General features: G+C 45.4%; 1 pseudogene; it reads left to right on the top strand.

The window, feature by feature from the left end:
* The first annotated feature begins 8,058 nt into the window (after nucleotides 1–8,058).
* Nucleotides 8,059–9,475, top strand: LOC125281699 (olfactory receptor 4E1-like; annotated as a pseudogene).
* The last annotated feature ends 280 nt before the right edge of the window (nucleotides 9,476–9,755 follow it).

Genomic DNA, 9,755 nt, shown 5'->3' on the forward strand with positions numbered 1-9,755 from the left:
AACCGTACCTAACGCGTACCCTAACCCGTACACTAACCCTAACCCATACCCTAACAATAAGCCAAACTCCAACCCTAACCCTAACCCTAAACCCAAACCCTAGTCCCTAACCTATACCCTAAACCTTAATCCGTACCCTAACCCATAACCCCTAACCTGTAACCCCTAAAGACAACCCCAACCCGTACCCTCAGCTTACCCTAATCTTAATCCCTACTCTCACCTGTACCCTAACCGTAACCCATACCCTAACCCTAACCCGTACCCTAATCTGTACCCTAACCCTGCGGATTGGGTACACCTGAACCCCACCACGGGACTCAGGCTGTCACCCCTCGGGAAACCATGCCCCTTGGGGCGCCGCAGAGCATCCCGTGCAGGAGAACTGGTAGGGCCCACCTGAGCCCCCAGCGATCCTCAGCAGTCCCCTACACCCCAACCCTGATGCCCACGCTCATCCCGCCCCACACCTTCCCTTCAACCTGCCACCGAGCTCGTCTCAAAGCCGGCAGATCAGGCCTGCCGGGATCCTGGGGCGTAGCCCTGACCCTAGGTCGGCTGGGGAGGGCCCTCCCCCGGGGCCCGGGGCCGCAGCCACGGGGACTGGGGACACCTGAGCCCCACTGCAGGACAAAGCCTGCCACCCCGCAGGAAACCGTGCCCCTTGGGGCTCTATGGAGCATACAGGGCTCGAGAACTTGGGGAGGCTCCCGGAGCCTGTCCTCAGCTTTGGCAGCCTCCGTGCCCCAACCCTGAGGCCCATGCTCACCCTCCCCCATGGCCTCATCTCAGCCCTCCACAGAGCTCGCCACACAGCCTGCAGATTGGCGCTGCCGGGCTCCTGGACCCTAATCCTTACCCTAGGTTGCCACAGAGTGGCCCCTCCCCAGGGTCCTGGCACCCCACTCTGGGGGATTGGGGACACCCAAGCCCCACAGTAGGACTCAGCCTGCAGCCCACAGGAAACTGTACTGTTTTGGGGCACAACAGAGCATTCAGGGCAAGAGAATTGGGGTACCCCCTGAGAGCCCCTGCTGGTGAACTCTGACATTTGTGGGCCCTTCTGGATGAAACCCCAAGGCTCACATTCACCCGCCCTTGTGCCCTCATCTCAGTCAGCCTGGGAGTTCTCTGAGCACTGGGCAGTTCAGACCTGCTGTCTCTTGAGGCCTAAACTAACCCTGGGTCTTCTGCTGAGGGTCCCCTCCCCGTTTGCCTGCTTCCAAGGTACCAGGCATTGGGCTCACGTCTGCACGACTAGAGGACTCAGCCTGCCCCACAGCAGGAAACTGTCCGTTTGGGGCTACAGCAAGGATTCATAGTAGGAAAATCGGAGGGCACCCCTCAGCCCATCCCAGGGAACCCCCACTTTCAGAGATCTCCCGGGATCCAATTAGTAGCTTCACACTGACCTTTAAACTTGCTCTCCACGGAGATCTTTTGAAATTATCCACACTTCCAACCGATGGCATCATCCAGCTTCAGTGCCTTACCCAGCTTTAGGTCTTGAGATGGATTAAAATGGGAAGTTATTTCACTGATGATGACATACTGTTGACCAAAAGATACATGCATAATTCCTTCATATCACTTGGCTTCAGGAAAATGCAAATTTAAACCCCTATAGATGCCATATCACACGAGGCCGAATATCTAAAAATAAGAAGACATGAAACTATACATGTTGGAGAGGATGTGGAGAAACGGGAACCCTCTTACACCCCTGTGCGAATGCAGTCCGGTACAGCCACTCTTGAAAATGGTACGGAGTTTCCTCAAGAAGTTATAAATAAAGCTACCCTATGTCCCAGAAATTGAACTACTGGGTATTAACCCCAAAGAGACAGAGGCAGTGAAGACGGGACACATGCACCACAGTGTTCATAGCAGCAATATCCGTAATAGACAAGCTGTTGAAAGAGTGCACATGACCATGGAGAGATGAATGGATAAAGAAGATGTGGATCATATATATAATGGAATATTACTCAGCCATCAGAAAGGATGAGTACTTACAATCACACTGACCTGGGTGGAGCTGGAGGGTATTATGCTGAGTGGAATAAGCCAATGAAAGAAAGGCAATGATCATATGCTTTCACTCCTATGTGGAATATCAGAAACAAGGAAGAAGACCATAGGGGAAGGGAGGGAAAATAGAATGGGAAGTCATCAGAGAGGGAGAAAACCCATGATAGACTCTTAACTATTGCAACAAACTGATGATTGCCAGAGGAGAAGTTGGTGGGGGGGGGGGGGGGTAACTGGGTGAGTGGCATTAAGGAGGCCACACGATACAAAGAGCACTGGGTGTTACACACGACTGAAAATTGATTGAAGACTACATCTGAAACTAATGGTGTACTGTAAGTTGCCTAATTGAATTTAAATTAAAGAATAAAAGTCCTCGAATAAACAATCCTAAACATTTGTATGGAACCAGTAAAGATTCCGAAGAGCCAGTGCAATGTGGAAAAGAAAAACAAAGCTGGAGGACTCACAATTTCAGATTTCAGGTTATACTACAAAGCTGCAGTCATCATAACAAGACAGTACGGCACAAAAATAGACACAGCAACCAAAGGAACAGGATACAAGTTCAGACAGAAACCCACAATTATGTGGTCCATGAATCTTCCATAAAGCAAGCAACGATATCAAAAGGGAAAAGGTCAGTATCTACAACAAATGGTGTTGGGAAAACTAGACAGCTATGCACAAAAGAATGAAATTAGACTGCTTTCTTACACAATACAGACAAACACAAAACAGTTTCAAGACCTCAATATGAGACCTGAATCCATAAAAATCCTACAGGAGGGAAGACAGTAACTTCTTGACATGGACCATACCAACGTTTTTCTGGACTGTGTCCTGAGGCAAAGGAAATAAAAGCAAAAATAAACTATTGGGAATACAGCAAAATAAAAAGTTTCCACATGGCAGAAGAACAATGAAAACGTAAAAATAATAAGACAACCTACTCAAAGGGAGAAGATATTTGCAAAGATCATATGCAATAAAGGGATAGTGTCCAAAACATATAGAACTGATACTACCTGAGCCCCAAAAACAAATAATCCAGTTAAAAAATAGGCAGAAGACATGGACAGACATTTCTCCAAAGAAGAAATACAAATGGCCAACAGTCCCATGAAAAGTGTTCACCATCACGCATCATCAGGAAAATGTAAATCCAAAGGACAATGAGGTATTACCTCAAACCTGTCAGAATGGCTAACATCAAAAGCACAACAAAGAGCAGGTGTTGGGAGGATGTGGATAAAGGGGAATCCTCGCGAACTGTGGGTGGGAATGCAAACTGTGGTGGCCACCGTGGAAAACAGTGTGAAGGTTCCTCAAAAAATTAAATATAGAACTACCCTACGATCCAACAATCACTCTACTGATATTTCCTCAAAGACTAGGAAAACAGTAACTTAAAAGGGTACGTGCACCCCTATGTTTCTTGCACCATTATTTACAATATCACAATATGTAAGCAACCCAAGTGTCTGTAGAAAAACTGACAAATGAGATGATAGATTGTGTATTCTCTCTCACACACACACACACACACACACACACACACACACACACACACACGAGTATTACTCGGCTTGAAAAAGAATGAAACCTTGCCATTTGCAGCCACATGGATGGAGCTAGAGAGTATTATCCTAACTGAAATCAGTCAGTCAGAGAAAGACAAATCCCATACGATGTCACTCTTATGGGGAATTTAAGAAACAAACAAATATAAATAAATAAAAGAGAAAAAGGAGACACACCAAAATACAAACTCTTAACAAGAGAGAACAAATGGATGGTTAACAGAGAGGAGGTGAATAGAGGGATGAGTGAAATAGATGAAGCGGATTAAGAGGACACTTTTTTGATGACCACTGAGTAATATATAGAATTACTGAATCACTCTATTGTACACCTGCAACGAATGTAACACTGTATGTTAGCTCTACTGGAATTAAAATAAATTTTTAAAAAAGATTTTTCTTTCAGGAACCTCTTTGAAAAAGCTTTTCCTGTGCACTGTGCATAAGCCCTACTTGGGAGAATTCACTCTACAATAATTATTCTCTCTATGCCTTGAATTCAGATTTCACTGAGTTCTTACTGTGGATCCCAGCCCACGGGAGCCATGGTCCTTTTCTGTCCAGGCTCAGCACCTATGCATTCAAGATTGGAAGTAGAGACACATGTCACTTCACAGTCCAGAAATCTATTATTGTTTCTGTTTCAGTGTGAGAGAGTCACAGACTTTGGGACAGGTTTCAGAGCAGGTATATTATGGATCCTGGATCTCTACTTAAATGTTCATTGCCTGGATCCGTTTGGCTAATAGGTTCCCTGTGGATGGGCTTGCTTCCAAGCACATACATGGAAGATGCAAAGGTGGGTGGGCTTGGTGCGGGACAGGAAGAAGACCAAAATCAGACAAGGGTCCGAACCCTCCCCTGATCCAGGAACTGCTACAGGAGAGGGTAGGGGAGGTAGAATCCATGCGAAACTCCATATTGTGTAACTGCATTAACTTAAGCAACATATGCACTAAGTGCCACAGGCTTTGCAAGATTTCAAGAGTTCTAAGACAGATGACCATTGTTATTTATGTTTTATGGATGAGAAGCTGAGGCCCAGAAAGGTTAAGGAACTTGCCCAAACTTACACATTTAGAACTTGCACTCACACAGCCTGACCTTCAAGGCCAAACCCTTGACCTCTCTGGCAGAGAGATGATTAAAATCTTAACTCCATGGCCCATGCCTCATCTCTGTGTTTGTATGTGGATTACATGAGAAACCATGAAAGCGCCTCACCTAATACTTAGCACACACTAGTAGTTCATTTAATCATATCTAAACACATCCTAAAGGTTTAGATGTGGAAGCCCTGCTTTCCCTTTAAATTCCCCTAGTGACAATTTCAAAGTCTGTAACGTTAGTCCCCCCCATAACTTTTTCTAACTATGACTAGGGTAAGCTGACTACATTGCTGAAAAGGTCCCAAGGAGATAAAACCTATGTAATTCAGGTAAACACACACACACACACACACACACACACACACACAGCCACCCAACCCTGCAGCTGCCAGCCCCAGCTGTCCTCTTTCTGTACACATTTCCCTTCAGTAATCGGTAGAATAATCCGTCTGAAGCTAGCCATATAAACTTAACACCCAGAGAGTGTGCTGCCAAGGAAACATTGCCTCCATCACACTGGTTGTTAATAATTAGGACAAGTTTGTGTTAGAAATCTCCTGGTAAGCTAGCATGGCCTTAAAAGTGGTTGATAGAGACTTTGAATCATTCCGCTGCCAAGATCATCTGAAAAAGTGCAAAAAATATACCATTCTTATGCCACATCTCCAGTGGACTGGCAACCAATTCTAGAAAATCTTAAGGCATAGTTACATGCTCTACATAGTGAAAACGATGATAATAAGATAGGCGCTAAGGTGTAAAATTTTGCAAAAACCGTGGAGCACTTCTGGTAAAGTATCACCAAATGTATTTACCATGACTGATCACCAAAAACTGAACAAGACCCAGGAGAACTTTGAGGGCTCTGGCCATGCTTATGGAAAAATCAAGGTAAACAGGGTTATCTGATGTGCCCACTTTAAATTTGTCCGATTAGTTCTTTCCACTAGAAAATAATTCACTATCAAAACTTGACATTGAAACTACTAGACAAAGACAATTCAGTTCTCTTTGGAGGGGCTGGGAACACCAGAAACAACCTAGGGTGAGTTTTACAGACACTCTGTCTTACTCTGGTTTAGTTCTTAATTATTTTCCTACATTTTTTTGAAGCGTATGCCACAGACATTTGATTTTCTTTTTGTGCACCATATCCTCAACATAAACTGACACCAAATTTCTACTGCAGTTGGGCACATCTCCATTTCTCAAAGCTTTTTTCCTGCAGCTCCAAAGAAATAGAAAAAAAAAAGTGATGATGATGGAACACAAGTCTTCATTACAGACCTAGTTCTCCATCCACACACTCTGTGTGGGTGAAATTCTCCAGATTAATTTAAAATAAACCCCTGGCTCCATTCTTGCTCCATTCTTTAGTTTTCAAGTTTGCAATCATCCTTTTGGTGGATTAGTAAATTAAAAGGGGAACAGATGTAAATCATTCAACTTTTAAAATAGCTTTCTGGGGACACTGGAATGGCTAAGCTGGTTGAGCATCTAAATCTCGGTTTCGGCTCAAGTATGAAAACACAGCTGTGGGATCAAGCCCCCTAGCGGGCTCTGTGCCAGGTGTGGAGTCGGCTTGAGACTCTCTCTCTCCTTTTCACTCTGTCCCTCCCCCCTCACTCACACACATACACACACATACTTTCTCTCTCTTTCTCTAAAAATAAGTAAATCTAGAAAACAATGAAATAAAGTAGCTTTCTAGAGCAGAAGCTTTAAGTGAATACTAAGAAATATTTCTCTTTTTTAAAGATTTTATTTCTTTATTTGATAGAGTGAGAGAGAGCATGAGAGGGGACAGGGGAGATGATCAGAGGGAGAAACAGACTCCCCGCTGAGCCAGGAGCCAGATGCTGGACTCAATCCCGGGACTCTGGGATCATGACCTGAGCTGAAGGTAGATGCTTAACTAACGGAGCCACCCAGGCACCCCCACTAAGAAAAACTGCTTAAGAGTAAAGTTAATTCGTCACTACATTAAGATATTACAATAAATATTAATCTAAGCCCTAAACACCATGAGTTTAATTCAAATGTTAACTAAAAGACTCCTCCTGCCCCAGAAATACCTTCTTTTCCCATGACTCTACTTTGCTGGTTTCCTAATTTGACACTACCTTATTCTTCCCTCTATTGATATAGACTATCACAAGGGCCACTGTCTTCAGAAGATCAGCATGATGAGTAATAGGAAATGCTGGAGAAGGAAGAGATAACTAGAAGCAGAAGAGAAAGAGTTCTCTAGTCCTTTTTCATAAGCAATGTGGAGCTGATTCATTTGTCTGGCAGAGAGCCTGCCCTTGAAGAACCAGGGAACGCTCCAGTGGTGACCAGTGATGGGAAGAAGATAGCACAGGATGAGCGGGCCCCAGGAACCAAGAGAGTGGCATGCATGACTGGGCACCCCTGGAAGACTGTGCATCCAGGCTGTGACATGAAGACAAGTGAGAAAAGAGAGACTAGACTCCCCACAGATGCCCAACCAGGCTGGTGGGGTGCACCTAGCAGAGGAAGAGGCAGCTCACCAAGACGCATTCCACTTAGCGCCCTAATTATGCCAACCATCACATAAATGATTCAGGTCAGAGTGGTGGCATAGAGAGCCTGGGCTGGGACTCAGGAGGCCTGTGCTCTGGACACAGCTATTACTGCAATTCTCTGTGAACCTAAGCCCGTTGCTTTACCTCTCTTCCTCATCTTCTGTATCTATAGAATGAAAAAAAAAAAAGAAACAAACAAACAGAGGAGGGGAGGGGAGGGGAGGAAAGAAAGAAACGAGGAAAACTCTCAGGTCTTTCTAAGACACCCCAACCACACTGCCCGTTGTTCAGCTGACTGGGGAAAAGCATCTACCGGCCACAGACCAGGTCACTGCCATGACAGTCCCAGGGCATCTCGGCAGAGCGCGCAGGGGCGGAAGTCCTTCAGACGAGTGAAAAATGCAGTCAATAGGCAATAGAGAAAACCATGCTCAAGGCCAGGCTGTGTACAATTTTGAACATGTTACTGGCTTGGGGTAGAAGAAGCCTGGTTTCTTCTCTGCTAAAGATTTATGAGTAAATATAAGCCCTCCTCTCTCCAAGGCTGCCTTATATCTCTTGGTGAATCATGGTTCTCTGCACTATTTTTCCAAAAACGTCTGTGCGGTGCCTACTGTGTATGCAGCATGACTGAAGACGCTGAATGGGGTTTTTAAAATAAAATACTGGACCATAAGCTCCAGATGGAGGGAAAAGCAAATACAGAAGAAATTAAGTGACCAGATGATTGATACAGATGCTAAGTGGTTTTTTTTTTCCTAATTCTTTGCAGACTGCCCAACAAAGAGAATGGAAGAGGCAGGCCTACTCAATCAAACCACTTCCGTGACATACATTCAGCTTAGAGGCTTATCTGTCAATCAGAAGGTGCAGATGACTGTGTTTGCCCCGTTCCTCACTTCCTATGTCCTGACACTGATTGGGAACATCCACATTGTCGTAACTATTATCTATGACCGTCAGCTCCATACCCCTATGTATTTCTTTCTCAGTAATCTATCTTTTATTGATGTCTGCCACTCCACAGTCACTGTCCCCAAGATGCTCAGAGATACATGGTCAGAAGAGAAGCTCATCTCCTTTGTTGTTTTTTTTTTTTAATGATTTTTTATTATATTATGTTAGTCACCATACAGTACATCCCCGGTTTCCGATGTAAGGCTCGATGATTCATTAGTTGTGTATAACACCCAGTGCACCATGCAATACGTGCCCTCCTTACTACCCATCACCGGTCTATCCCATTCCCCCACCCCCCTCCCCTCTGAGGCCCTCAGGTTGTTTCTCATAGTCCATAGTCTCTCATGTTTCATTCCCCCTTCTGATTACCCCCCCTTTCTTTATCCCTTTCTTCCCCTACTGATCATCCTAGTTCTTATGTTCCATAGATGAGAGAAATCATATGATAGTTGTCTTTCTCTGCTTGACTTATTTCACTTAGCATTATCTCCTCCAGTGCTGTCCATGTTGTAGCAAATGTTGAGAACTCGTTCTTTCTGATAGCTGAGTAATATTCCATTGTATATATGGACCACAACTTCTTAATCCAGTCATCTGTTGAAGGGCATCTCGGCTCCTTCCAGAAGCTCATCTCCTTTGAGGCCTGCTTCACCCAGATATTCTTCCTGCACCTCTTTGCCTGCACCGAGATCTGTCTCCTCACCGTCATGGCCTACGATCGGTACATGGCCATTTGCAAACCCCTGCAGTACATGACAGTGATGGCACCATCCACTCCATATCGCTGACCTCCCTCACCATGAAGCTGCCCCACTGTGGTCCTGATGAGATTGACAGCTTCTTCTGGGATGTGCCTCAGGTGATCAAACTGGCCTGCACGGACACCCACATCATTGAAATCCTCATCGTCTCCAACAGTGGGCTGACCTCGGTGGTCTGTTTTGTGGTCCTCATGGTGTCCTATGTGGTCATCCTGGTGAGCCTGAGGCAACAGATCTCCGAAGGCAGGTGGAAGGCCTTATCCACCTGTGCAGCACACCTCACTGTCGTCACACTCTTCCTGGGACACTGCATCTTCATCTATTCCCGTCCATCCACCAGCCTCCCGGAGGACAAGGTGGTGTCTGTGTTCTTCACCGCAGTGACCCCCCTGCGGAACCCCATCATCTATACTCTCAGGAATGAAGACACGAAGAATGCCTTGAACAAGTTCATGGGGAGGTTGGAGGGGAGAGGGAAAAAATGACAATGTCTAGGCTCTTAAGAGGCTAGACAAGAAATGCCTTGCAAAGAATAAGTCACCTAGGACCTGAGCCAAAGGGAGACGCTTAACGACTGAGCCACCCAGGCGCCCCAGAAAGTTTTGATCAAGATTTAAACTGTCCAAATAGGGGGGAGGAATTAAGATGGGGGAGGAGTAGGGGACCCCTTTTACAGCTGTACCCCTGAGTCGAGTTGGACAGGTACTAGGCCATTCTGAACATCCACAGAATCAGCCTGAGATGCAGGAAAATACATCTGGATCT

Source organism: Ursus arctos, unplaced genomic scaffold (genome assembly GCF_023065955.2).
Source record: "Ursus arctos isolate Adak ecotype North America unplaced genomic scaffold, UrsArc2.0 scaffold_4, whole genome shotgun sequence".
Lineage (NCBI taxonomy): Eukaryota > Metazoa > Chordata > Mammalia > Carnivora > Ursidae > Ursus > Ursus arctos.